This window comes from Xenopus laevis, chromosome 1S (genome assembly GCF_017654675.1).
Source record: "Xenopus laevis strain J_2021 chromosome 1S, Xenopus_laevis_v10.1, whole genome shotgun sequence".
Taxonomy (NCBI): Eukaryota; Metazoa; Chordata; class Amphibia; order Anura; family Pipidae; genus Xenopus; species Xenopus laevis.
Genome location: NC_054372.1, coordinates 185,700,952 through 185,722,977, shown reverse-complemented (window position 1 = coordinate 185,722,977; position 22,026 = coordinate 185,700,952). Strand labels below are relative to the sequence as shown.

The following is a 22,026-nucleotide window of genomic DNA, read 5'->3' as shown; positions in this document are numbered from 1 at the left end:
TCTTTGATAAATATACCGCGATGTCTGTGTGCGTTTCCTATATGTACCCCGGGTTCTTCCCACACCCCAGATCCACAAGACACAGGGAGAACACACAACTCCTGGTTCCCTGACTGCCGTTAAACGGGTGGTTCACCTTTACGTTAACTCTTAGTAAGTTATAGAACGGCTAATTCTAAGGAACTTTTCATTTGGCTTTCATTCTTTTTTTTATAGTTTTTAAATTATTTTTGCCATCTTCTTTTTGATCCTTTCCAGTTTTTAAATGGGGGTCACTGACCCGCGTCTAAAAACAAATGCTCTGCAAGGCTACAAATTTAGTCTTTTTATTAGTCATCATCTTTCTATTCAGGCCCTCTCCTATTTATATTCCAGTGTCTTATACGAATCAATGCATGGTTGCTAAGGCAATTTAGACACACCTCCCAACTGTCCCGTTTTCAGAGGGACAGTCCCTCTTTTGACAGCTCAACCCGCAGTCCCTCGTTTGTACTGGAATTCCCTATTTCTCTGCACTGAACAGCCAGAAAAAGAAAAGTTTATAACTTAATTGGCTTTTGGCAGAGAGCCCAGAACAGCCACAGCTGCGGATAAGATACTTTTGTAACAATTTTGAGATAAGCAAATAAGTAATTGTAACAATATAAGATAACAGGTCCCTTGGGAGAAGTTAGACTCACAGCTTAAAGGGCAATTCACCTTCATTAGCAAAACACAGAAATATGTTCAAACTTTCATAACCTGCCAAATCTTGTAAAATAAACAAGGTAATAAGGGGGTGTGGCCGGCAAAAATGCAAAAAAATTTGCCACGCTTCGTGACGCAACTTTTTTGTCCCTCCTTTTATTTCCAAAACGTTGGGAGGTATGATATACATCCTAGCAACTAGATTGCTGAAACTGCAAACTGGAGAGCTGCTGAATAAAAATCGAAATAACTCAAAATCCACAAATAATAAAAAATAAAAAAAAATTGCAGATAATCTCGGAATATCACTCACTACATCATACTAACAGTTAATTTAAAGGTAAACAACGCCATTAAACCCAGAGCTCCAAGGAACCAATGCTGACATCTGTACTGTAATATGCAAAACCACGTAAATACAAATACAACAATGCCTCCTCGCAGTGCAACCTGTATAAAGACTCCTGGATCTGCCCATCAGCATCTCTTTACAGCTAATTTCACTTCAGAAGGAAAATATTGTCTGATCATCCGCCTCCATTGTAATAAATGTCAAGCGATGTGATTAATTGCTGCAGCTTCGCTAATAACGTTAGGCCTTCGGGAGCTGCCAGCTGAGATCTGCTGCCACCTGTAACCCGGACTTTGCCTCTGGCGCTGGCACACAAAGGATCCATTCATGTAACACGCTCGCTGTACAGTCTGTTTATGTTATTCAGGATTCAACACGTACACAGAGTGTATCTGGAAAAGTCTTTGCCGTTGTTCAAGCAACATGAGAATTGTTTTACTTACCCACAGTGGCATAATTACATGGTATCACCCTGCCCAGATTATGGTTTGTCCCCACAGCAGAGCGTTCCAATTCTGTGCCCTCAAGTGACATCACATCCTGCTAGCATCTTGTGAGAGAAATGGCCGTTGTTTTGGTAGATCTACCGTCAGAAACGCGTTTACCTGTCTCCAGCCGCATCAAATTAATTATTATTAGATGCTATTTATATAGTGCTAAAACTTTCTGCGTTCTATCATTTTAAAAGAGAATTCAACCCTTAACTAAAAAAACCCTACCCTACGTAGACCCCCCTCCCTCCCCCAGCCTAGCTGCTACCCCTAACTTTTTAATTACCCCTCGGTGCAGATTCAGGAATCAGAGTTCACGGCAGCCATCTTCCAGTCTTCGGTAATCTGACAACGAGACCAGCAAATCGGCGCAAGTGCAGTTGGAGCAATTTCTGAGCGAAAACTGAGCATGCGCTGAAATTGATGGAAATTGCCGAAGCGCCGGAAGAAGACACGAAAACCTGGAAGATGGCTGCCGTGAACTCTGATCCCTGAATCTGCACCGAGAGGTAAATAAAAAGTTAGGGGCATTTCCCTTGGGGGTGTCTGCGTAGGGTACAGGATTTTTTTTTAGGGAATGCACTGAAATCGCAAGAATTTTTGTCAAAAAACAAGGAAATAAGTAAAAAATGTTTCCCCTTCCCACCCCTAATTTGCATTTTCAAATTAGGATTTGGTTCGGTATTTTTCTCAAAGGATTAGGAGGTTTGGCCGAATCCAAAATAGTGGATTCGGTGCATCCCTAGTTATTTTGTATTGCTACAGTCAGAAAAGCATTTTCCTGTCTCCAGCCACATCAAATGAATTATTATTATTATTATTATTATTATTAGATGCTGTTTATATAGCGCCAAAACGTTCTATCTTTATTAAACGCTGCTTGTGCAAGTCAGAATAAATGCATAATTTTGTGTTTTCACTGTTTTATTACCAGTGATGCACCGAATCCACTATTTTGGATTCGGACGAACCCCCGAATCATTTGCAAAAGATTCTGCTGAATACAGAATCTGAATTTGCATATGCAGAAATCCTGGATTCGGTGCATCCCTATTTATTACATACTTTTTTTATTAAAATGGGAGTTTATGGTAGAAACCTTCCTGTAATTCGGAGCTTTCTGGATAATGGGTTAATGGGATAATGGGATAACGGTTCCCATAATTGTACAATTGGGAGGTATGAAACTGCACCATGTGACTTATCCCTTAATAAAAAGGCTGCGAATGGGGCCCCAATGAGTAATAATGGGGTCCTATACTATTGTGTTAGCGGTGCCTGCCCCCAAAGGGCCCCAATTATTAGTCCTCTGAAGACTTTCCGAAGGCCATTTCAACGAGTAAATGGGGATCCAATAAAAAAATGCCACGTCACGTCCATTTTTCACTGTTACCAATTATTATAATAGCAATTCACTCCTATATAAGTACCACCCCGTCTGCCACCTGCTGTTAACATTTTTCCATCATAACAAAATCTTTGCAATATACTTTATTTAGAAATTCAGTGGTGTTTTTATAAAAGAAGCATTCTTCTGCCAGCATTCGTGTTCTCTGCCTCTCAAAGTTGCACACTACAAAAACCGTGGTACCGTGTTAGCCAGTAGCAAAAATAACAAATGAAAAAACAAACAAATACAAAAAGTATGCGCGGGTCCATTTTTTGGAACCTGTACCCGCAACCTGCAATCCGCAACCCGGACCCACATTCTTACCTGCTTGGACCCGCAAGTAGCTTATTTGCAACCCGGACCCGCAAACCGCTGACCATCAAGAATTAGGAAGTGCTGTCATTGCAAACCGGAAGTGACATCATCGAAAGTAGGCGTGAGCAGAAAAAAGGAGTAAAACAGGAAGTGCTGTCATTGTAAACCAGAAGTGACATCATCGGAAGTAGACGTGATCAGAAAAAAAAGAGTAAAAAATCGCTATTGAGAAGACCCACGGCCCGACCTGCAAGCCCGCAGAACCAGCGTCCCGCGTCTGTACCTGCACGTCTACCTGCAACCCGCAGGGTACCACAGGTTTTTACGGGTAACCCACAGGTACCTGACCCGCTGCAGGACTCTAACCTATATTGGCTTACAATAAAAATACATAGCAATCTTTCGGCGCACCAAGACCCCCTTCAACAGGAAGGCAGTGGGGAGGGGATTCTCGCTGAAGTTAGCCTCAAAGATAAATGAACATATAGATAACAGCCCTGCTCTGCTTCCCTACCCTTCGGAATGCAGAGTATTTGATCGTTTCGCACTGTGCCATCCGCGTCCAGCCGTGAAGCTTTCAATGTGCATCTATGTGAGGCCGAGGATACGAACGCTGACAGAAGAATGCTTATTTTATGAAAACGACACTGAATTTCTAAATTAAGTATATTGCAAAGATTGCTTCTTTTAAGGTGGAAAAGAGGCATCCACTTTAATTTGGGGGAAAGCTATAAAAGGGCTTTCCAGATTTCGGGTGAAGGCAGTTCTCCAGGTACACAGCAATAGTGAACCCGGTGACACCTAGTTAATAAAGAATACACTGCCATTGCCTGCTGGGAAATCTGTTCATTCAATAGCAAAGGTGGGATAGGTGCCTCGTTAGACAGCAGCAGCACAGTGTATCCGATCTGTGTGTCAGAGCGTGAGCTCACTATTCAGTCTAAACATACAAAGCCACCTACATATCCAGCACTCATTTCCCCGCAAGAAATTCCCATCTTGGAAATAAACCAGCAGGTTCCCTCATGTTCCTTGCAATCAGTCAGTGTTTATTCTGCTGCTTTCTAAGTCTGGTGCCGCGCAACCTGCATTCCTGAGCAGCATGCTTTATGGCAGGGCGTCTGCAGCTTCTCAATGGGGCCTAGACAGCTGCTCAGTCTACATAAATATAGATCACAGTAACAGCACTGCTAGCCAATGCAAATCCACTGGATCTATGAAGGAACACAGTAGCACTAGATTATTCCCTTGTAGCCAATGGCAACATAAAGACATAAATGTCACATTATTAACCTCTAGCTCATCAGGATGGTGTTTACGGCATCATCTGCAGTTTCCTGTAATCCTCTTAAAGCAAGACTGTCATCAGGATACCCGCGGTTTATGTCTGCTTGATAACAATGTGAAATATTGTCTTTTTTGGACTCAAACATTATACTTTACTGCTTTAGAAGTTATCGGAAATCTTTGCGCATGCATGAGGAAAAAGCAAATAAGAAAGTAATATCCTGAGACAATTTGTAATTGGTCTTCGTTATTTTTTAAAGGGGATGTTCACTTTTGAGTTAACTTTTAGTATGATGTAGGGAATGATATTCTGAAGAATCAATAATAATATGGTTTATGTTGGTGCCAAAAAAATCTATATAGGTACTACTACAAAACGAATCAGTAATTCAAAATCAAAAATAAATAAAGTTAATCATGGGGAATATACTCACAATTCACCCCAGTCCTAGGGTGTAAGTCCAACTCAACATTTCAAAAGAGAAAAATGTGAGTGTCCCCCAAAATAATGAATCAATTAATTAAAAAATTAAAAATTTATTAGGACATCAGAGCAAGAGCTCTGATGTCCTAATAAATTTTTCATTTTTTAATTAATTGATTCATTATTTTGGGGGACACTCACATTTAGCTCTGATGTCCTAATAAATTTTTCATTTTTTAATTAATTGATTCATTATTTTGGGGGACACTCACATTTTTCTCTTTTGAAATGATATTTTGAGACAATTTGCAATTGGTTTTCATTTTTTATTATTTGTGCTTTTTGAGTTATTTAGATTTTTATTCAACAGTTCTCCAGTTTGTAATTTCAGCAATTGGGTTGCTAGGGTGCAAGCTACCTTAAAAACCATGCAATTATTAGAATAAGAGACTGGAATATAATAAGGGGAGGGTCTGAATAATAATATAGGTAATAAAAAGTCACAATAACAATGAATGTAGCCTTACAGAGCATTTGTTTTTCTAGATGGGGTCAGTGACCCCCATTTGAAAGCTGGAAAGAGTCAGAATAAGACAGCAAATAATTCAGAATCTATAAAAATAAATAATGAAGACCAATTAGAAAGTCACTAAGAATTGGCCATTCTATAACATACTAAAAGTTAACCTGAAGGTGAAGGTAGACAGAAATCTCTGTAAACTGGTAAGCAAAGGAATGTGGCACAGCCTGGGCAGATAAATACAGTCAGCTGTAAGTATAGATCCATTTACTGCATGACACTGCTATATGCGACTGCACATACAGCAGCCCTGAGTAATCAATGAACACAGTCTACCAGGGCCCTTCTTGCTTCCAAAGCTTTCCCTGCGCTGCACATAGAGGTTGGGCATGCCAACGATAACATGTATAAGGCTCTGCATGACAGTTTCCCAATGCCTACGTTGATAAATTATTTTAAACCCTTGGCAGGCAGGTAAAGGGCAAGAAATGGAGCCAAAGTGCTTTCAGAAGCAATTTTCAATCAGATGCGAGCAGCAGTTACGTATCAAAAAATATCTTTAACCAGACAAATGTCTAAATTATAGGCACATAAATAGAAGCACAATAAATAGCTACGGGAAAGCACTTTAAGTCAAGTGGACAAGAGATGCTATTGAGTACTGCCATTCATTATCCCGCTGCTTCTCGTCAACCCACCCCTGTCTCAAGGTATTAAAGGGGAAATAATCCTAAGAATGTTTTTTATCTTCCATTATATTTACCTTAGTTCTATATAATGTGAAAGCATTCCTTCATACTGTATGTACATAGATGAGACAGGCTACAACACTTGCCTCGACTAATGCATTCAATATTGCTGTCTTTTAAAGCTCTGTTTGTTTAGGATAGCAGCTGCCATATTATCTTATTGTGACATCACTTCCTGCCCGCGCCTCTCCCTGCTCGCTTATAGCTCTAGGCTCAGATTACAGCAATGAGGGGGAGAGAGGAGCAAACTGAGCATGCTCAAGCCCTAGCCCTGGAGGTTTATGCTGAAAACAGGAAGTCTGATACAGAAGCCCATGAGTACACAATAGAAGGAAAGAAATGTGGTATTCGTTTCACAGAGGACTCAGAGCAGCATTACTTTGAGGGTTTACTGGTGTATTTATATAGACCTTTCTGATAAAGCTTACTTAGTTTTAGCCTTACTTTCTCCTTCAACACAAAAACATGTGCCCGGGCATCCAGTGTTATGCCTCTAAGATAGAACTTTACTTTCATTGTACCTGCACATTGTATAATACTAATTAGTGATTGGAGAAGTGCAGCAACCTTGCCTGGGTTAACAAATGAGCCACACATTAAAAGTCAGCTTCGAACTAATTTGCATACATCAAGGGCTGTTTTGGATATTGGCACCAGAGGGCTAGTGCCTAGGGTGGAAGCTCGGTATGGGGCATATGTTGGTTATCTATACTGTATAGTATGGGGGGAAAAATTTCATTTCCCAATTTTCCCTCAGCCCTGCTGTCAAATCCAGCAGTGGAGTTGGGGTGGCAGGATTTAATTATAGACTGCTTATGCCACTTGCATAGGTGAGGTGCTAGGTGGGCATGTATGCTCCTGTCTAGGGCAACAAGGTTTGTGAGATTTTTTCAATAATAATAACCAAAAAGTGGTTAAATATGTAAATACATTTTTTAATACAATACAAGTGAAGGCCTAACGCGTTTAGTCCCTATCTGGGCACTTACTCATAGGCTATGGGTAAGTGCCCCAAAAGGCACAAAACTCGCACCAATAGACTAGAGTATTTTTCTCTTCTTTATTATATTCTTTTTTGTATTTACTACAATTGGTAGAGCTAAAAAATTGGCTTTCTGCACCTTCTCATCATCTACTACCTCTTATTAAACACACGTATTTATAAAGCACCAACGTATTCTGCAGAACGTATTCTACAAAAGAAAGGGGTGTATAAAGCCAACATAAAGATTACCCACAATACTGTGAGATACAGAAGAGGGCCCTGCTGGCCATGCCGCACTTTATCTCTCCCTTCATGCCATATATATTTCTCTCTGGACATTGCCTATTTTTAAGTACTGTTTTTTTTGTTTTGCACAGTGTCATATAAAAAGCCATTACCATGATCTGCTGTTTCTGATTTTCATTTTCCTTTTCCAGGACTGATTTCCCAAAAACAAGAAATCACAGCCAAGCAACAAGGGGACTGAGCAGTGGTGCCATCCCTAAAACAAGCTTCCTCCCTCTACACTGTACAGCCATGCTTATATAGGGCACCTGGCCAGCTTGGTCCGGCTACAGAGATTAGAAGCTTAAATGGGGGAAAATAAAGTGCCCACAAATTAATAGCTTAATGGTCTCAACAGGAGGCATAGAGCATGATACCTAAAATAAAACCTGCCCCCTTAAGGAGAATGTATATGCTTCAAGCCTCCAATCATCCCTGGATTCCATAAAGAACTTTGGTCTGAGAAAAACTGTCCTCCCAAGAATGTTGCCAAAAGACAAGCGCAATTGCATCTGGAATGTCTGAACAAACATTCACATTGTCCCTTTTGCCCTGTCCCCCCATTCCCAGATATTAGTTTACAAATGAATGTCCGGTTTAAAGCTGGTCATTGATGCAAAGATCCGATTGTTCAAATCTTTGAACGAACGGACTTCTACATCTCCCGACCTGCCACTAACCATTCCGATCAAATAAAGTAGTAAAAGAACAGATTAGCCGATATTTTGCCCCTGACAGCAATCGTACGATAGTTATGTCCGACGAAAGCTGGTGACAGTCTCCCACTGGTATCATCAGATCGGCAATACAAGCAGAGAAATTATCGGCAGCCAACAGAAATCTTTTAACCTGTCCGATCCACCACACGACCGATCTTCGTGGGAAAAAAATGTCGGAGCTCTCAACATACGGTCTGAAAATAGTACGAATCCTCAATTCATACGATCGGATCTTTACGTCAATGGCCAACTTAAGGGCAGAGACACACATGGAGATTCGGGGAGATTTAGTCGCCCAGCGACAAATCGCCTCTTCTTTGGGGGACTAACCTGCCCGAACTGCCTTCCTGCCGGCTAGAATCGAAATCGCCGGCGGGATGGCACTCTGTGCACTTTGTTGAAGTCGACCGAAGTTGCCTCACGAGGAAACTTCGGGCGACTTCAGGAAATCACACAAAACATAAAGGCAGAAGGCGCACACTCCCCAATAGAAAATCAAAAACTAACCAAAATAAACATAAGCGAGGTGCTATGCCTCCAGGACACTACCCATCTGTAGTTTCCAAAAGAATCATGCATGAAAATCAAAAAAAGAGGAAAGCACACTCTGTAATTAAATAAAAAACGAATTTTATTGCATGCTAGTTACCCCACATGGCAACAGCATGTCGCCCAACGCGTTTCAACCTATAGAGGTCTTCATCAGGGGCACAAAAATCAAAAAAAAAAGGCAGACTTCAGGAAATCAATCGCTCCAAGAGCCGTCCTGCCGATAATTTCAATTCTAGCCGGCGGGAAGGCAGTTCGGAGAGATTAGTCGCCCGAAGAAGAGGCAATTTGTCGGCACGTGTGTCTCTGCACTTATATTTAAAGCTTTGCTTTTTCACCCCAGAATCAGGGACTTCCTCTCCATCATATAAGTTTAACACACGTGTGAAACCATGAAATAAGTCCTATAAGACCTATCATTTTATTTACCAGTTTACAATTCTCATGACATTTTGCCTGCTCACAAATAAGCTACACCTTGATGGATTCCATTTAACACAAAAGTCAGGCAGCAGAATAAAGGTGCCCATAGACGCACCCATAATAATGTACAAAACAATGTCGGCAGAAGACTTAGATATCGGTCAGCTTGTCGATCGGGCTGGCCAGAACAGTTTGATCTGGCGTCTTTGAAGGCACCCAAACATCGGTCAACGTTAGTGCTGAATCGTCAGATTCTATTTTTACCTGAATATAGGACAATTCAGCTCTAGCAGATATTTGTAGATTTATCAAAGGTCGAATAGTAAATTCGAACATCGGCTGATCTGTTCATTTACTACTTTATTTGATCAGAATGGTTAGTGGCAGGTCGGGAGATAGGGAAGTCCGATCGTTTGAGGATTGGAACGATCGGATCTTTGCATCTATGGCCAGCTTAAGGGCAGAGACACACCTGGAGATACGGGGAGATTTAGTTGCCCGGCGACAAATCGCCTCTTCTTCGGGTGGGTCGGGCCGACCTTGCACGTTTCTTCATGGGTGGTGGGCGTGTGCGAGTTGAGCTCTTCTTTTGGTCTCCCTGCCAGCCGGCTCAAATGCCGGCTTTCGACTTCCAGGTTCGTCTTTTATAGACAATGCGCCTGCTCACCCCGCCCCTTTTGTGACATCATCGGTGGGACGGCACCGGTCTATAAAAGCAACCCGGAAGTGTGGATGCAAGCGGGCGGGCATGGCCAAGGGAGGGCGGGTTAGGGTCGGGGGGAATCCCGACCTGCACATCACTAATGTTGAAGTCAATGGGAGAGGTTCAGTGACCCATGTTAATAGCCTTTCTGACATTCAAGTTTTTTCGGAGAAAAAAAATCGGTTTGAGTTTAGACAAATTAGAATCAAATTCAATTCCAGTTTTCAACTCGGTAATATTTGTTCGAGTTTTAGATGTTTGAATTTTTTCTTAAACTCCCAATTGAATTTAGAGTATATTCGAATTTATAAGAGTAAAACAGAATTCCCATGAATTCGAAATTCTACCTTTGATAAATGGGCCTCATAGTACTGAAAACGAGCGACCATTCGTAATTGTAACGTCTATTGCCACCTTAAGATGTTGGTGATTCTTCATTTTCTGACAAACACCTTGTGCTTACGGCTCTTACGCACGAGCGTTTCTTGCTCTGTTTCCCTGCTATTAGTTTTAATGTGTTCAACCGCAGAGGAGCACAGCAAGAAACACACTCTTTTCATTTAAATAAGGTCGTACTAACAGGGGCTTGTAAGCCGCAAATGCAAGTGGAACACACTTACGAGCACCTTAAATGAATGGAATGTGTTTTTTGCTGCGATTCTCTGCGGTCGAACGCATTAAAAGGACCACGGGGGAACAGAGCAAGACACTTGTGTCTGTAAGAGCCTAATACAGTTTGTTTATATTATAGGCATTACTGGCCTGTGATTATATGATTTCAGTTTGGGGTCATATTCACCATCAGTGTGTCATTGTACCTTTGTGAAAACAAATGAATAAAAAAGCGAGTTGGAAAGTTATTCCTACAAGCCAATACCCTCAGGCCTTGTGTAACACTGTATTTGCTGCCAACTTACCTGCCCAGGACAAACACAGGATTCAGACTTCCTTTCTTTGTGCCACGCACACGGGACACTGTGTACAGATCACTTCCACCATTGACCTTGGAATTCTGTCTTTAAAGTGATTGTTCACCTTCCAGCCCTTTTTTTCAGCTCAGTTGTTTTCAGATAGTTCACCATAAATAAAGAATTTATTTCAATCGCTTTCTATTTGTCGCCGCTTATTTTAATATTGAAGTGCAAAGTTCTATTTTTCACCTTCTTATGTCTTTCTGTAGCAGCTCTGACTCATCCTCCCCTGTGGATAACACAGCAACCTCCAGCACATGATTAAACACCTTAGAGGCCCCCTAACAATTTTGAAATGCTAACAAACCCCCAGAACAAATACCAGGCTTATGTTCCACAAGCAGAGTATGGCACACACAGGCAGAGCATGGCACACTAAGGGAGCATAGGGCAGGCAGAGTATGGCACACACTGGGAGCATGGGACGGGCAGAGTATGGCACACACCGGGAGCATAGGACAGGCAGAGTATGGCACACACAGGGAGCATAGGGCAGGTAGAGTAAGGCACACACAGGGAGCATAGGGCAGGCATAGTATAAGCACTGCTTATCTTGACAGTGCTATATAAATAAATGATGATGATGATGATAGTATGGCACACACAGGGAACATAGGGCAGGTAGAGTATGGCACACACAGGGAGCATGGGACAGGCAGAGTATGGCACACACAGGGAGCATAGGGAAGGCAGAGTATGGCACACACAGGGAGCATGGGACAGGCAGAGTATGGCACACACAGGGAGCATAGGGCAGACAGAGTATGGCTCACACAGGGAGCATGGGACAGGCAGAGTATGGCACACACAGGGAGCATAGGGCAGGCAGAGTATGGCACACACAGGGAGCATGGGACAGGCAGAGTATGGCACACACAGGGAGCATAGGGCAGACAGAGTATGGCTCACACAGGGAGCATGGGACAGGCAGAGTATGGCACACACAAGGAGTATAGGGCAGACAGAGTATGGCTCACACAGGGAGCATGGGACAGGCAGAGTATGGCACACACAGGGAGTATAGGGCAGACAGAGTATGGCTCACACAGGGAGCATGGGACAGGCAGAGTATGGCACACACAGGGAGCATGGGACAGGCAGAGTATGGCACACACAGGGAGCATAGGGCAGACAGAGTATGGCTCACACAGGGAGCATGGGACAGGCAGAGTATGGCACACACAGGGAGTATAGGACAGGCAAAATATGATCCGATTGTTTGGCCCTATTGAGACCCATCAGGAAAGGATTGTATTGATGCAGTGATGCTGTCCTCATTCAATTGGATTTTTATACCACACCAATCCATACACATTTTTTTGTAGTTATACAATAACAGTTATTGGTGGAGATCCCCTTTTTTTTCAGTCCAGTTGGTTTCAGATTGTTCACCAGAAATAAAGACTTTTTCCAACTACTTTCTAGTTTCTATTCGTGACTGTTTTTCCTGATATTGAAGTGTAAAGTTTCATTTTTCATCTTCTAAAGCAGCTCTGAGAGGGGGGGTCGCCTACTCTTTAAAGGGGAACTCCAAACAAACATAACTTGAGCTTTTTGAAAAGTAAACATAATTCCAAGCAACTTTGCAAAGAGAAGAACCGTTAAACAGCTGGATTTCAGCATAGAAATTGCATTTATTTATACTTTTTGAGGAAACAGGTAACTGTGATGGATTTATTAGGGGTTTCTGTGTTATGTAGGCCTCTTTTTAAAATTTTGGTTTGGAGGCCGGAGTTCCACTTTAACTGTTCTAAATGGATACATTTAGTTGATACATTTCTTATCTTTGTCCCTGCTGAGCAGAATCCCTGAGTTTCGTTAAAGGCAGCTGTTAGAATTGATACAATAGTTGCTAATATCCCACAGATGCTGCTGAGAAATGTATCAACTAAATGCAGAACATTATAACAGTTCAGATGCTCCTGGATTACTGAGCTGCCAGACTCAAACCCCAGAGACAGGAAACATGTTTGGAAGGTGAACAACCTCTTTAAAATAACCAAATATACATTCTGCAATCCATTAGACTATGAGAGCACTGAGACCTTGGGGCAGTCGCTTCTGCACAGAAAAATCTCCTTGTTTCTCCAAGTTGCCAACTTAGTAGGCTCTTTGAACACACACACACTGGCCACACAAGTGCCCAAAGGAGGAAGGTCGGGTTGTTCCAGCAGTGCAAAGCCATTGGCCGCAAACCACAGTGAGAGGAAGCCAATGGGATTTTGTTCAAATTCTAGCAAAAACAAATTAAAGGCAGAGTATGGCGCACACACAGGGAGCATAGGACAGGCACAGTATGGCACATGACTGGGGACAGCTGGGAAACTGACAATATGTCTAGCCCCATGTCAAATTTCAAAATTTTATATAAAAAAAAAATCTGTTTGCTCTTTTGAAAAATGGATTTCAGTGCAGAATTCTGCTCGAGCAGCACTATTAACCGATCCTTTTTTGGGAAAAACACATGTTTTCCCACGACAGTATCCCTTTAAGGTCTTACTATTACAGGAAAAAAATAAGAAATGTTCTATTATATAGGAGAAATTGAGATTCTTCTGGAGAACAGCTTGTAACTACTAAACATGTCCTCCCCAGCTGTTATGGGAGGCTCAGAGAGACTGAGCATTGTACAGTTCAGTAACAGCTGGGCCCAGCCACAACTGGCGACAGAACCGTGTAATGAAAACAAAATAATTCATTTGTGCCTCTAATCCCAGCTTCATTCAGACTTCCATTTTTTTCTTTTTTTTTACCTAAGCCATGACTTCCCAGAAATCCCAGGACTTGTTTATACTCACACAGTTACGCCTGTAGTCATGACTCTGCTTGGAAATCAACAGTGAGGACAAAACCTTTATGTGCCTGAGACATTTGGGCATTCTCTTACTTCCAGAACTTCACACCAACAGACCTAAGGTCCCAGCCACACACCCAGAGAAAACATGTGAAGTGTTATGGAAATATCACTAAATACTATGGGGTAAATTTATCAAAGAGTCAAGTTCCGCCACTAGAGTTAAATTCCGCAGCTCTCCATTCATTTCTATGGGATTTTGAAAGGCGTATTTATTAATGCGTGAAAGTGAAAGTTCACCCAAGTTGATAAATACGCCTATAAAAATCCCATAGAAATGAATGGAGAGTGGCAGAATTTCACTCTAGTGGCGGAACTTCACTATTAACTTCACTCTTTGATAAATATACCCCTATAACTGAGGCTCTGCTGAGCCCCAGTGGGGTCCTGGACAGTCCTGATTTGGGTAATGGCACCGGCAGGAGGGGGTCTCGTATAAGTGGGTGTTCCTGTGCAGTCCCTGATGACAACTCCAGGCAGACAGACTTATGTCCATGTCTTATTATTATTAACATGTATTTATATAGCGCCAACATATTTCACAGCGCTGTGTCCTAAAGAACATTCCACTGAAACATAAGCAACGCCAAGTGCGAAGCACATTTTGCAGATAAAACTCCCACATGATATTTTATGTCAACAAAGTTCATTTTGGAACCATAACGTGCATAAATGATAACAAAATGAGTTACATCTATACAAAATAAGTTAGGCTCAATACAAAAATCAACAAGCGTGAACTCAACAAATATCTATAAGGCTACTGGTCACACTTCTTGGGTTCATGCGTCTATGGGGTAAATTTATCAAAGAGTGAAGTTCCGCCACTAGAGTGAAATTCCGCCACTCTCGATTCATTTCTATGGGATTTTGAAAGGCGTATTTATCAATGGGTGAAAGTGAAAGTTACGCCTATAAAAATCCCATAGAAATAAATGGAGAGTGGCGGAATTTCACTCTAGTGGCGGAACTTCAATATTAACTTCACTCTTTGATAAATATACCCCTATGGGTCAGTTCATGCTGTAACAGACAGCGCTCCTGAACTACAACACTCACCAAATAAAAATCTGATGCACAGGAGTGACATGCAATTATCCATAATGGAACACCTGCATCAGTAATTGGGGGGGCAGTCACTGAGTTTTGGGTCCCTATAGCATTATAAAACCTCATCTGAATGCAAAAAGGATCAGATTAAATATGTATAGCTTCACCGGCACCCAAGACATATCCCACAGGAGTCCAGCTGGAACAAAGCTTTAGAGTAAGCAGAACTGTAATAAACTGGACTCAACCCACAACTACACTGATTGTGTGTCTGTCCAATATGAATCAACTTCACTCAAACTTCACCCAAAAACAGATTTTTTTTTTTTTTGGCATAGTAAAAAAAAGAAATTCTAAGAAATGTTTCTATATCCATTCATTATATAGTTATTTTTTAGTAGTAGCAGAAGTCAGCTCTCCCCCATTATTTCAGGAGTCAGAACCAGAACCATGGAGAATAGAACCACCCAAATACTGCCTTCAACAACCGTGTATTTACAAATCTTAATTTCAAATAAATATTGAATTACTGAAAATGTTTACTTTGCGTCTATTGGAAAGTTGCTACATGTTTTCAGCAGCGACCCCCTTTATAAAACAAAGAAAGAGAAGGGCACCCGTAGTGGGTGGGTGCTGCCTCTTCAAAAATGGATGGTCAAACCGGCAGATATCAATAAAACAAAGTAAGAGAAGGGCTCCCAAAGCGTAAAAAAAAATGTATTAAAATAAAAATTCACTTACAGGATTGCAGGCATCAGTAGCTCATCAATTAGTAGTACAGCGGGTCGAGCCCAACGCGTTTTTTCACTATTTAGTGACTTCCTCAGGTGTAAAGGTGGCCACAGACATAGAGATCAACTTGTTTGGCGATGACACCAAATGAGCGGATCTCTCCCTGATATGCCCACATTGAAGTAAGTGATATCGGGCTGATCCGATCGTGGGCCCTAGGGCCCAACAAGCGGATCATAACGCATCAGAAACGGCCAGTTGGAATGCCGGACCGCATCGATGCACAGATGCGGCCGTCATCCGACGAGATTTTTTAAAGTGGACCTGTCACCCAGACACAAAAATCTGTATAATAAAAGTCCTTTTCAAATTAAAAATGAAATCCAATTTCTATTTTTTATTAAAGAATTCATAGCTGTTATAAGCTCATTTAAAAATCTCAGCTGTCAATCAAATATTGTCTGCCACTCCTCTATGCCCTGGGCAGACAATTACTTTCACTTTCTATTCAGCACTTCTTAGATGTCACTGCCCTCCTTACATTCCCCCATTCTCTTTACCATTTAATTGTGTAGCCAGGACATGGGGATGGACATCGGGTCCCCCATTCTGGTGCACAAACAAGATTCTGAGATGATGCAAGGCTTGTCTTAATAACAGTGTCCACAAAATGGCTCCTGCCTGCTTGTTATAATTTTGAAATCCCAGACTGAAGGAAACAAGATTCAAATAATTTATATAGTGCAATTAAAGTTCATTTTGCTTTACTAATGTAATAAAATAGGATTTTGAATATTTTTTTGGGGTGATGGGTCCCCTTTAACCTGCCCGGTCGCCAGATATCGATCGGGGAAGCCCGTTGGATGGCCCCACACACGGCCCAATTAGCTGCCGACTCGGTCTGTCTGCAGCTTTTATCAGCCCGTGTATGAGGGCCTTAAGTAGCTTGCGAACAGTGAAGCGGTGTGTATCTATAACAAATTGTTACTGATTTGATTACGATCATGTCCCCCTGAGGAAGTCACTAACTATCGATGAAACGCGTTGGGCACGACCCTCTGTACTACTTATTGATGAGCTACGGATGCCTTAGTGCATTTTCATTCTAATAAAGACATTTTAAAAGGATTACACTTCTCTTATTTGTTTTTCAGATATCTGCTGGTTTCTGAAGAGGCAGCACTCAGGTTACGGCTGAATATATTGGGACTTTTGAACTACACGAACTATAGACTGAACTTTTTTTGCTTGGGATTTTAAAGGATTTCTGCTGGATTTGGGTATAATTTTCCTCAAGTCTAACGATAGCGCCCCCTTAACATAGAGAGATCTCCTTAACTATTTACGGCAAAAAACTACTGCCACTGAACCTCAGTTAGTTTCTTATTATTTCTTGGTACGATTAATGTAAATGAAAAATGTAATGGACTGTATATGTCATACTTAAAGTCACACAATTATGAATGGGAAGACATTGTGTAACTTCACTCCAGACCTTCATACAATATTTCCATTGTTGCTTCACTGACAAGGTGCCACGGAAACCAGACTTTGTAACAGAAAATCTAATCATCAACCCAGACAGGAGTCCAACTCAGCACACCAGCATGGAAAGCAGGGCTTTGCCAATAATACACCTATTTATAACTCAGGATACTCTTCATTCAATGTTTCCTTAAGTAGACAGCAAACTGCAGCGGCCAAGGTGCTCTCTGGAGCCAATGTAAGCCCAGAGACTTCTGGAAAGGCTTACAAGAGGTTTGATTGTTAGCTCCAGGGAAAGCAACATATATTTGTAGGAAGCAGTAAAGCTACTTTCAAATGCTGCAAAACCGACAGATGGGTGGCTCATCCTCCCTAGCCTATGGTTTTCCAACACTCCTATTCCAAACCTGATCGGGTTCAGTTAAAAGAGGTTTATGAAAAATGCCACCACCAAGCAGTACAGTTGCTCCGACTTGAAATTTTTGAGATTTATGTTCTAAAACCACTAAAAATCCAATTCCAAAAATCCAGCTTAAACCTACTGAAATCATGTAAAAATCAATGGCAGATGTCCCTTTAACAATTTGAAGATATTTCTTGCCTTCAGTAACTCTAAAGGTTTTGGGCTGGCTTATGTTCGGTAATCCAAAAAAAGTCCCTTTTTGCCGGTATCAAATCGGAAAAGTCACATTTTGCAGGTGTCAATTTGGAAAAGTCACATTTTTCGGGCATCAAATCGAAATAGTCGAACGGACACTTGATTTTGTTGTGACTTTTTCTTGTAGTGATTTTTATTGAGAATAATTATTGGTAAATTAAGGGGATTCTGGGTGACTAATCTCCCCGAATCTGCCTGTGTGCCCTGACCCTAAGGCTAAGGCCACACGGCGCGATTACGCCGCGATTCTGCGCTGGGCGAGTTGCGAGTCGCTGCGGTTTTTAAGCCGAAATAGCTTTGCTAACTTTGGCGCTGGCGTCAATGCAAATCGCGGCGAAATCGCTGCGCTAATTCACACGCGGCGATTCTTTTTCTACTGTCGCCCGGAAACGCCCAGCGAGGCAACTTCGGGCGACAATAGAAAACGAATCGCCGCGTGTGAATTAGCGCGGCGATTTCGCCGCGATTTGCATTGACGCCAGCGCCAAAGTTAACAAAGCTATTTCGGCTTAAAAACCGCAGCGACTCGGAACTCGCAACTCGCCCAGCGCAGAATCGCGGCGAAATCGCGCCGTGTGGCCCTACCCTTACGGTGCAACCCCACAGGCAATGGACTTAATTCTCACAGAGCATTTCTGTTACTAGACAAAAGAACAAAAGAACAACAACAAAAAGAAAAAAACTGATTTGCAGCAGTGACTTTTCCTGAAAACCTGGTATTCTGCCCCAGTTCATGTCACAATTAGCATTTTATTGCTGCAAATTGGATAGAAAATAGAAAGAACTGACTTCCCTTTACCTCTATAGTAAGATCCAGGAGTGTCTCCTTGACACAGCGCCAAACTTAGGGAGACAACAAATAATGCACAACATTTCCCTTGCCATGACTTTACCAGAAAAAAACATGTAGCAACAGCCACAGAACTACAGCTCCCAGCATTCCTAGCTACAACTGCTAAAATGCCAGAAGTCGCCACTCACAACATCCTAAATAGCTCTTCTTATAATCACCAAGTGCAAACCATACAAAGATTCCCCAACAGCCTACAGACAATGCTGGGACTTATTCACTACTTAAAGGGGTTCTTCGCCTTTAGGGTCAGGGCACACAGGCAGATTCAGGGAGATTAGTCGCCCGGCAACAAATCTCCTCTTCTTCGGGGCGACTAATCTCCCCGAATTGCCTTCCTGCCGGCTAAAATGTAAATCGCCGTGGGATGGCACTCAGAGCAATTAGTTTTCCAAAGTCGCCCGAAGTTCCTTGTGAGTCAACCTCGGGCGACTTCAAATAACAAATCGCTCCGAGTGTTATCCCGCCAGCGATTAACATTTTAGGCGGCGGGAAGGCAATCCGGGGAGATTAGTCGCCCCGAAGAAGAAGAGATTTGTCGCTGGGCAACTAATCTCCCCAAATCCGTCTGTGTGCCCTGACCCTAAAATTAACGGTTAGTATGATGTAGAGAGTGATATTCTGAGACAATTTGCAATTGGTTTTCATTTTTTATTATTTGTGGTTTTTGAATTATTTAGCTTTTTATCCAGCAGCTCTCTAGTTTGTCATTTCAGCAATATCATTGCTAGGGTCAAAATTCCCCTAGCAACCATGCATTGATGTGAATAAGAGACCGGAATATGAATAGGAGAGGCCTAAATAGAAAGACGAGTAATAAAAAGTAGCAAAAGCAATACATTTGTAGCCTTACAGAGCATTTGTTTTATAGATGGAGTCAGTGACCCCCATTTGAAAACTGGAAAGAGTCAGAAGAAAGCGGCAAATAATTCAAAAACAAGAAAAAATGAAGGCCAGTTGAAAAGTTGCTTAGAATTAGCCATTCTATAATATACTACAAATGAATTCAAAGGTGAACCACCTCTTTAAAGGGACACTATTGTTCAGAGGTAGAACATAACTGAAACATGTATAAAACAAAAGGTTAAAAGATCTCCACCCAAAAAAGTATTTTTTTTTTTTTGCACATACTAAAAATTATATTTCTTAGCAACCGTCCAATTTACTGCTTTAGTTATATGTAAATGTGAAGGCAGCATCTGTCCGAGACAGTGTAGCAGAAGCCAACCAATAAATAAATACCATTAGAGTAGAAGCGACTATTGAGAGATTGTTTTAAGAGTCAGAAGCAGAGAAGAGAAAGGGATAAAGAATTAATGCTTACGATTGCCTTTACATGTACAAATGCTACGGAGCATTTGTAATTAATGTACATGGGGAAAGTTACTTAAAATAACATTTTCTATCGTGCAATAACAGGTTACGGTGGAGATCCCCCTTTAAGCAAACATTCTGCAGTCCATTAGAGTGTGTGCGACCATAAAAGCAGCGAGACCTTGGGGAAGAAGTTTATTACTCACACAGAGCTTTCCATGGTACTGTGCAATAGGAACAACTTGTACAGCAACGGCAAATCCCTGGACAAATGTCAGTGCTGATACACGTGTTTCCCCAATTCATTCTCGGTGTCCCCCAATGTATCATGGGGTACAGACAACATGACACCCACTTCCCACACAGATTTTATACAACCCACTCATTCTCTGTCTGGATACTTTGACCACAGAACTACATAACACTTGTCTTGTTTTTGTGTGAGTTGGGTGGAAGAACTCTTGATTTATATGGGTTCCTCCTATGCCAGTTCCTGATCTGGGTGCTGCTGGGTGCCACTATCCAGCATGTTACTGCTCTACTGGTATCAAATGGATGTACCCCTGTGTTAATGAATAATTTGGGTACCAGTGATTAATTTCAGTGCCAGTGAATAAGGTGGGTGCCAGTGAATAAGGTGGGTGCCAGTGAATAAGGTGGGTGCCAGTGAATAAGGTGGGAGCCAGTGAATAAGGTGGGAGCCAGTGAATAAGGTGGGTGCCAGTGAATAAGGTGGGTGCCAGTGAATAAGGTGGGAGCCAGTGAATAAGGTGGGTGCCAGTGAATAAGGTGGGTGCCAGTGAATAATGTGGGTGCCAGTGAATAAGTTGGGTGCCAGTCCTGGTGCATTAGTAGTTATTGAGGTGTCCGTATAGAAGAAGCTGAAGATGTGAGTAAAGTTGTTGGTCAGAGAGTGATGAGGTGGGTGTCAGGGCTGTGCAGGTGGGTGATGTGGGTGCTGTGGGTGCTGATAGATCGCTCCATCCTACGAGCTGGGCCTGTGTGTGTTTTGTGCATCTCTGGGGTAATGGCATATCGGGAAAAATCCACTCGTTTGGCAACATCGCCAAACGAGCGGATCTTTGCATCTATGGCCACCTTAAGACTCGCAGCAGTTTCTCCACATTCCTGATCCTCGGGCATCTCCCGGCTTCCCTGTGTATCTCTCCCCTCCCCCACCACAAGCGGCACCCGCTGTGCCAGACAAACTGTGTGTCACCCCCAGCTCCCGCGCTCTCTACCCTGACTGCCCCTGGATTCGCTTCCCACGCTCTCCTACCTTGTCCGCGTAACTTTCCTTCTCTCCGTTCGCAGCCTGAGCAGCAGCAGCAACAGCAGCAGAGCCACCAGCAGCAGCAACAGGGTGAGTCACTGGCCGAGTCTCTTCCCTTCTTAGAACTGGGACTCCGTGACGTCACAGCATCCCTGCTCCATTCCCCGCCCCTATTGGATTTTGGGGCGTGGCTAACGTGTGAGTCAGCTCTCCTCCGCGTGGTGTGGGCGGGGTCCCAGAGAGGCGGGGCGGGCGGCGTAGCAAACAATTGCTAGTACATCAGGCGCTGCTGGAACAGACACATAAATATAAACACACACGTCACTCTGCACTTACACGGGAAAAGTTCTTCTGCTTTTGTAGTTTGATGTACAAAGTGATATTCTGAGACAATTTGCTTTTGGCTTTCATGTTTTACATGTGATTTTTGCGTTATTTGGCTTTTTATTCAGCAGATGTAGAAATTCAAAGGATTTACAATTTCAGTTGCCATGGTTCAAATTCCCAGTAGAAAGTCTTGGTAGAAAGTAAAAGGAGAGCACTCAAATTGCAGATTTAACTGCTTATACTTATTTATTTCAGTCTGTGAGACACGACATGTTTCGGGCCCAAAAAAGCCCTTTCTCAAGTGTAACACACACAGATACACAGTGAACATGTAAACACACCCATTCTGCCAATTAAATCCCCACATCCAATCTGATATGGTATGCAAATTATCAGAAAGTTCAACGTTGTATCCACAGGTGATTCAAGTGCAATCCACAAATCTTCAAGTGATTATGTACTCTTTAAGTTAGTGTCCAGTCATAAAAGGTATAAAAAATACATTGTATACATCAGGGCCGCCATTAGAAATCACGGGGCCCCGTACAACAAAATTTTTGGGGCCCCGCCCACACTGACGACCAAGCTCCACCCCATATCCCGCCCACTCCACATCGCAGTTAAAAGACCACA

The 22,026-nt window shown here is 42.3% G+C and overlaps 1 protein-coding gene across 1 annotated transcript in view; it reads right to left on the bottom strand.

Annotated features, from left to right (window-relative positions):
- lifr.S (LIF receptor subunit alpha S homeolog) overlaps nucleotides 1-21,204 on the bottom strand; it is an 86,370-nt gene extending 65,166 nt beyond the window's left edge. The window contains exon 1 of the mRNA XM_018244514.2: nucleotides 21,073-21,204. The gene's annotated coding sequence lies outside the window, so the exon portion shown is untranslated. The remainder of the gene's footprint in view (nucleotides 1-21,072) is intronic.
- Between the last annotated feature and the right edge of the window lie 822 nt (nucleotides 21,205-22,026).